Raw genomic sequence first — 8,137 nt, 5'->3', positions numbered from 1 at the left:
CCGACGGTTAAAATTAGCAGGGTTCCAACTGAAATTATATGAATGCTTGGTTTTCCTTCACCTCTATTTTCTGTTGGCCACCCTGCTAATTTTAACCGTCGATTAATCTAACCGGACTTGGTGAAATTGGCCCTTAGTCGTTAGCAAATTGACCAATGATAGTCGATTATTTCAAGAATATTCGATTGTGATTGATCAATTTGCTTACGACTAACGACATACGGCTTATTGTAGAACGGGCCTTATTATAAATTTTTAAGAGCCGGATTGCAAAATCTGGCTGTATATGTAAAATTATTAGCTATACAAAACAATATTTTAAGGTAAAAAATTTGTTTACGATTTTTTTTTAAATAAACGGGAAACTACCAAACGTTTTGGATGCGATACCAAACATTAGCAATCAACCATTGAACGATTGGTAAAAAAAAAAAAATATCCAAAAGTCAAAGTGGGAAGGCTAAAAAAAGGTCAAAAATTTGTTTACGATGTTGTCAAAAAACGGAAAATACCAAACTTTTTTAATGCGATACCAAACATTGCTAACTTTGGGAAGGTCTGTTACCGCTTTCCCACCGGAAACGGAAGTCAATATAAATGTTAAATAATTTATAAATTACTTACCATATATTGTTGATGCGTCCGTTGCCAAAACTTCCTTTCTCTTTCTTGCTCTCATCTGCTGTTCTCTTATAGCATTCACATTCACTCGCGAAAATGTGATTAATTACGATTAATCGTATACACAACGCACTTTATTATTGTCGCGATACTGTTTATACCGTTTATCAAAAGCTAATTAATTGTTAATTGTAATAATTAAAATAATATTGCTATTATGTGTCGATAATAGTCGCGATCGCGTTTAGAAAAGGAATTTGACAAGATAAAGAACGTAAGAATATTCACGTAAAGAATAGCGAGCTAAAAGTCAATAGAGCCAAACATATGGTTGTTGATATTTTGTTACCGAATATTACATATTACATACTATCGTATATATGTTATAGATTAATTATTTATTAAACAATTGACATATCATGAAGCTTTTTGTTTTGCTAATTACTCGACTCTGCAACTCGATTTTTTTACTGTGTGCACTCAATCCGAATTATATCTAAATCGTCAAAAAATCGAAAGTATTGAAAATAATTTAGACTTTAAGTATTGTAAAAGAAATAATTATCGTTCATAAAGACAGAAAAAAAGAGAGAGAGAGAGAGGATCGCAACAAAACGCAAATTAATTTTTTCACGTTCATATGATCTCTCGATAATAGATATACTGTCAGGTTTTCGCTAAATACGGAAAAGTCCGGTATCTTTTGCAATATTGAGTTTACCGTAAAAATAATAAGAATATTTTATATCTCGCTACCCAGAATTCTAAATAAAAAATCGAAATTGCGAAAAAATTTATTTCTCTCGAGGCGAATATATCTTTATACGATTTACGAAAAATTGTGATTTTCAAAACGCAGAGATCAATTATAATTATTATATTTTCTTATAGTTTTAATAGTGTTTGTTCGATTTTGAAGAAGTTTCAATCATTAACAGCGTTAATAAATAATTTATGAATTATTTACCGCATGTCGTTGGTCTGTCCGATGCTCAAACTTCCTTTTCCAATCTCGCTCATCTTTTCTTGTTTCCTCGTGGTATTCACACTCACTCACGGTAACATGACTAATTATGATTAGTCGTATATGCGATAGCGAAACACTTTGCACGACACTCCCGATCATGGAACAATCACATGAAATATGCACTTTATTATATCATAAGAGAGAGCAACACTAAAGCATGATTCGCTTGACGATTACACAAAGCCAAAATCATGTGCTACTCGACAGCAATGCTATCTCTGTTGTTATATTGTATGTCGATATACTATACGCACAATAATATGAATTGTAAATCAAAAGATTAAAGTAATAAAAAATCGTTATATAGCAATCGTTTAATTAATAATTATTTTATGCTTGCATTTTAGGAAAATTTGAAGTATTATAATATAAAAATATATTTAACTCACAATCAGAGCATTGTTAGCTAAAGTAAGGATCGATAATCGAAGAACATCGTAACAAAATTTATAATTTTTATTCTGTCGCTTGGATTTTTACTTGTAAATGAATGATTGCGTTATGATAAGATTTATCGCCGCAATACAGTTTTGTGTTATTTATCAGAAGTTAATTAATTGTAATTATCATAGCGAATTATGTTCCAATGGTAATCACGATCGCATTTAGGAATATAATTTAATAATATACGAAGCGTTTCCTATCACTACTTTATTGCTCAAGTGTCGCCATGCGAATGATAACAATGATAAGAAAGAAATATTTGACGAAGCGTCTCCCACTACTATAATACTATTCAAGAGTCGCCATGCGAATAATAACAATACGTAACTAATAAACAAAAAAACATAAACAATAGCACGTTATATGCCGCAAAGGCCGAATTCCAATTTCCATTTCCATTCATAATTCGTTATCAAAATATTTTACGTACTATAACAGATATATACGCGAAATATTAAATTATACAAGTATTTTAAATTATAAACGAATTATTTATTAAACAAGTGATGTATCATGGAGCCTTTCGTTATGCTAATTATTTGATTCTGCGATTCGGTTGTTTTACTGTGTGCAATGTTCTCAATACGAATCATATTTTGATCGTCGAAAAGTCGACAAGCGTTGGACAAAATATTTTTGATTTTAAATATTGATAGAAAATTAATTATTGCTTATAAAAATCGCAATAAAATAGTAATTTATAATTTTGATTCTTGTTATCTCGATTTTTATAATTAGTTGATAAAATGAACACGTCACGCGAAATATGCGCTTCAAGATCTATTGTCGCGATATAATTACGTATTATTTAATGTATATAAAAGATAATTAATGATTTAATTAATGATTTATATAATTAAATTATTTAGATAATTAATGATTAATTAATGATTTATTACATCAGATTATATTTTCCGATACTTGTTGCGATTGTTTCGTGAATTTGACGGAGTGTCTCGCGCTTTACTACCTTACTGTTCGAGTGTCGCCGTGCGAATGATAAGGCCATAAGTAACACGTTAACAATAGCGCGCTAATGTTTACATCGCCAAGGCCGAATACTTTGTTATTGATAATTTGCTGCCGACATATTTTCCGTACTATGACGTATATACAAGCGGAATATTAAATTATACAAATATTTTAAATTATAGATCTATTATTTAATAAACGATTAATATATCACGGAGCTTATGTTAATTATTCAGACCTGCAATTCGACTATTTTATTGCGCGTTCTCAATCCGAATCATATTTAAATCGTCAAAAAGTCAAATGATAAAGTATGGAATAAAATATCTTTACTCTCTTATCAATAGAAAAATAATTATTATTCGTAAGGATCGCAACAAAACTATTATAATTTAGATTTCTGTCACTTTGATTCTTACTTTAAGAGAGATTCTTACTTGTATTTTATCGGTTTAAGAATAATTTTAATGGATTAATGAGATTTTTGCGATTAAAATGACATCAAAAACAACATAAATCGGATAATTTTTAATTAAACCAATAATAAAAATTTTGATTACATATTTAATTAAAAATTATTTGGTTTATGTCATGTCGGGTATCATTTTAATTGCAAAAAATGATTAATCCATTAAAATTATTTTTAAGCAGGTAAAATGCAAAACATAAAAGTTTTATTTTCTATGGTAATGTGACACATATATGTATACTCGTAAAATACTATATAATAAAAGAATAAACCCCTCGCATGTAAGAGATTTTGAAACTCTTTGACGATACGTCATTTCGCTTGCTCTTTACTTGTTCTCGCTTTCGCTTTCGATCATCGGAGACTTTTACCTATCTATAATAATTTATTTATAATATTCAAAATTCATATGTAATAAAAACTAAAACATTTGTTTTATTTTAGAAAGTAATTTTTTGAAAATAATTTTAATGGATTAATGAGATTTTTAATTAAAATGACATCAAAAACATAATATAATTCGGATAATTTTTACTTTAAGGAAAAAAATATTTTATCGAATTTTTAAATTGATATCTAATTGGAATTTATCCGAATAATGTCGCGTTTTTTTTATGTCATTCCATTTCCAAAAATCTTATTAATCAAGTAAAATTATGTTTAAAAATATAAGAAATATAAAAATTTTATAAAAGTTTTTATATATTCAATAAATGCACTCCGTTAGACACTATTTCTGCTCCGAAGCGTTTGATGGACAAATAAAAACGAAGAATCTTGTTCTTCGAGCGAAAATAGTGTTAAGCAAAGTGTATCTATTATTGTTTATTTTCAAAAGACTTGTTTAGTATTAATTATCTTATCGTTTTATATTTATATATAATAGCTTTTAATGTGCATCAGTGCGCACTAGTGCATCCAACTAAATTTATAAATTAAAAAATTACTTATGATTAATAACGATATAATATGGATAATTTTTACTTAGATAAAGAAAAGAATATTTTATCTAATTTTTAAATTTATATCTAATTGAAATTTATCCGAATAATGTCGCGTTTTTTTATATCATTTCATTTGCAAAAATCTTATTAATCAAGTAAAATTACGTTTAAAAATATAAGAAACATAAAAATTTTGTTAAAGTTTTTATATATTCAATAAATACATTCCGTTAGATATTTCTGTTCCGAAGCGTTTGGTCGTCAAATGAGATCGAAGAATCTTGTTCTTCAAGCGAAAATAGGTAGGCAAAGCGTATCTATTGTTATGTTTATTTTCAAAAGGCTTGTATAGTATTAATTACAGTATTAGTTTCAAGAGTAAGAAAAAAGTAAAAGCAATTTATTATAAATATCTTGTATATGTTAGATATTTCAAAATTAGGAAAAAAGTTATTAAGAAAATTTATTTAAGAAAATTTATTTTATGTCATATGCGTATATACATAAAAATACTTCAATAATAACTTATTATCGCTGTAATATATACTAGAATGGTAAAACATCACGCATAGCTAATAAAATATTAATAAATCCATAATATTTTTCCGGAATTTTGATCCACAATTATGGATCTAGCACACATATGCACCAACCGGTTGTTTTACCATAGCACCGAAAAGTGAATCTGGCCATGTAATTCCGCCAGCTCTAAAATGGATCTAGTTGACGCTACTGTACTAGCTAGAAAAAGTGTATTATGAAAAACGGTGGCGTGACTCCTCTCAGGCTTCTCTCTGCCTATATGTGAGAAAATAAGGTGTACTATTCCCGATGCGCAGTGATTTAAAATAATGGCTGACCAATTAGAGATTTGCCCAAAATCATGAAAAGCAATATGGTATTATGGCATAATTTTGAAATTGACATTTGTTTATAGATCTTATGTAAAACACATAAATATTATATATAGATTATAAAGACTTTATTTTATTGTCTCTATAATTATTCTGTATAATATTAAAAATTATATTTTTTTCTTGTAACTTCCATGTTTTATTCTCTTATTAATATCAAAAATAGATGATACATTTTGCTGTTTAAGCGTGTAATTTTTATTGTATTCTATTTAAAAAAATGGATATGTGTTTCTTTTTTATTTCAGAATGTAGTGGATTCCTTTAATAGTCGAAATTCCGGTTTGAGAATCTTGCTGCTCTCTCTTATTGCTGGTGGAGTAGAATTGAACTTGATAGGCGGCAATCATTTATTATTATTTGACATTCATTGAAATCCATAAGTAGAAACACAGGCGCAAGACAGGACTTATCGTTTTGGTCAAACAAAAAACATCTACACCTACAAGTTAGTATATTGCATTTAATTTCTATCCTCATGTGCGTCTTGTTTTAATAATAAGTATTTTTTCTTTCAGATTTATTTGCGTTGAGGAACAATAGAGGAATATATGAAAGCTTTGCAAGAACGAAAGTTCGAGATAACTAAAGTACGTGTAATGTGAGTGGCAACAAAAATAACACTGTTATGAAATTCATTCTTAATGATCTTATAAGATCTTAACTGTTCGGTTTTTAATTTATTCTATTTTGTGATAGAAGCGTGTGCGATCATGACACAGAGTGTTGTGTGTTTGCTCTCTGTGCCGAAAGGTTCGGCTTCAAATCCAGCCAGAAACGAATATATTCGATCGCCACCTCTCGAAATGAGAGCAATGACAAACCACTGACAAATGAGAGTTGTGGATTCCAATGAAATATAAAATAACAATAAGTGATTAGCTCCTATTAAGATTAAGTCTGTAAAGTCAGTGGAAAGAAAAAGCAAGATTCTCCTACTGTATTTTTTCTTTTTAGTTAAAAGTTAATTATTAAAAGAAATTATTTATATATTTAATCCAAATACGATAATTTTTTGAATTATTATCTTTTTGATTGCTAATACAATGTATGTTTCTTTATGTTGAATAGAACATTATTTGGCATTAACAATAGTATTTTTTGCATTATGTATATATATGATATTCTATATTCTATATAAATTTTATAATTCTAAAGTTAATATATATATAGAATTATTATTAATGTATGCATATGTATACATTAAATTGAAATTATTAAATTAAATTTGATAATATAAAATAATTTCTCTTTCTATACATTTCTTTATATAGTAATTACTAAGTAGCTAATATCGACGACGTAATATAGACAATTGATTGAAAACTTGGCGGAAAATTTACTCTTTTCCGTACTTTAATAAGATTGTCTGCATTTCGCATTTGTCAAAACATATGTAATGCTCAAACTTTAATAATATTTTGCATAAGCACTATCTCTCTGGTGGAACATATTTCATAGTATTGACTGTGAGGAAGATATTAAAACAAATCAACGTTTTAGTGATTATATTTCTTTCTGTATTTGTGTTTATCAACGCGAGTAAATTAAATTACATGTTTTATAATACATATATAAGAACGTCCAATGTGTTGCTCAATTACAATCTTTTCAATCTACGTTATATTTTAGATTTTCATACATATTAGTACAATGTGCAACTACAACATATCTGAAGTATTTTCTGCCAATTATAGTTCTTTTTAAATAGATTTGGAGATATACATCTTTGCCTTATTTAACATTTGATAAATAATCTGCACACTTGTTGTAATTTGTAAATTCTTATACTTTTATATAATTAACCAGTTAACTAGTAAGCCCTTGAACCATTTTCCGTGCCAAAACTGGTAAGATTGGCTTCAAAAATCAATCGTGTTTGAGGTACAATTATTTTTGCTGATTTCGAATCCGGAGTCGTAATTTTGATATCGCACATCTCCGAAACCATACGTCCAAAAAGAATCTAATTTTTTGCAACATCTGTTAGAATTCAGAAACTAGTCCAGTCGGCGGACTTGACACAAAATTAACACAAAATCTAAAAAAAAAAAATTCTAAAAAAAAAAACCACAAAAAAAATATATAAAAAAATTTTTTTATTTAAAAAAGAAAACTATAAAAAAAACAAAAAAGAAAAAAGAAACAAACGGAGTGTAAAATCTTATCGCAGCCTCCACATGGCATACTCGTGATTTCTTGGTCACCAGCTAATAGCGGGGGTATTTTCTTCGGTTTTGAGCTGTACTTTGGCTCATCGTCTCGAGAACCGTTTAAAGTTGAAAGAGAGCATTTTCAGGCGCCATATTAACTGAACGATGACGGATTTGTAGTCCCTGAGCTCAGATTCCGATTCAGCGATCCAAAAAACTCTAGAATTCCAAGTTTTATCCAGATCCATTAAAATTTATCGGAGTTATTCAATGTGCACATATATGCGTCATTATCAGTTTTGGCACGGTTATTCACTAATTTGTGCGGATTCTATGCGGTTTCTAGTGGGTCTTTCTTTCTGATTATTAATTTTGATTTGAAATTTGATTGCAGCAACAAGTGTTGTGCATGTCAGGTTTTGGAATCCCAATTTGATTTTTGCATATTTGTATCCGTGCTAAAGATGAATCAAAAAACTACAACTTGAAATAACTATTTTATTACTAAAAATATTTTGTTTGAGAGGTCTTCTGAGTTAAAAATGTCAAATGTCAATTTGTCAAAATTTGTTACATTTGTTCTGAATTATCCT

Source organism: Formica exsecta, unplaced genomic scaffold (assembly GCF_003651465.1).
Source record: "Formica exsecta isolate Colony F162 unplaced genomic scaffold, ASM365146v1 scaffold229, whole genome shotgun sequence".
Taxonomy (NCBI): Eukaryota; Metazoa; Arthropoda; class Insecta; order Hymenoptera; family Formicidae; genus Formica; species Formica exsecta.
The sequence above is the reverse complement of the archived record's forward strand: the minus strand, read 5'-3'. Positions refer to the sequence as shown.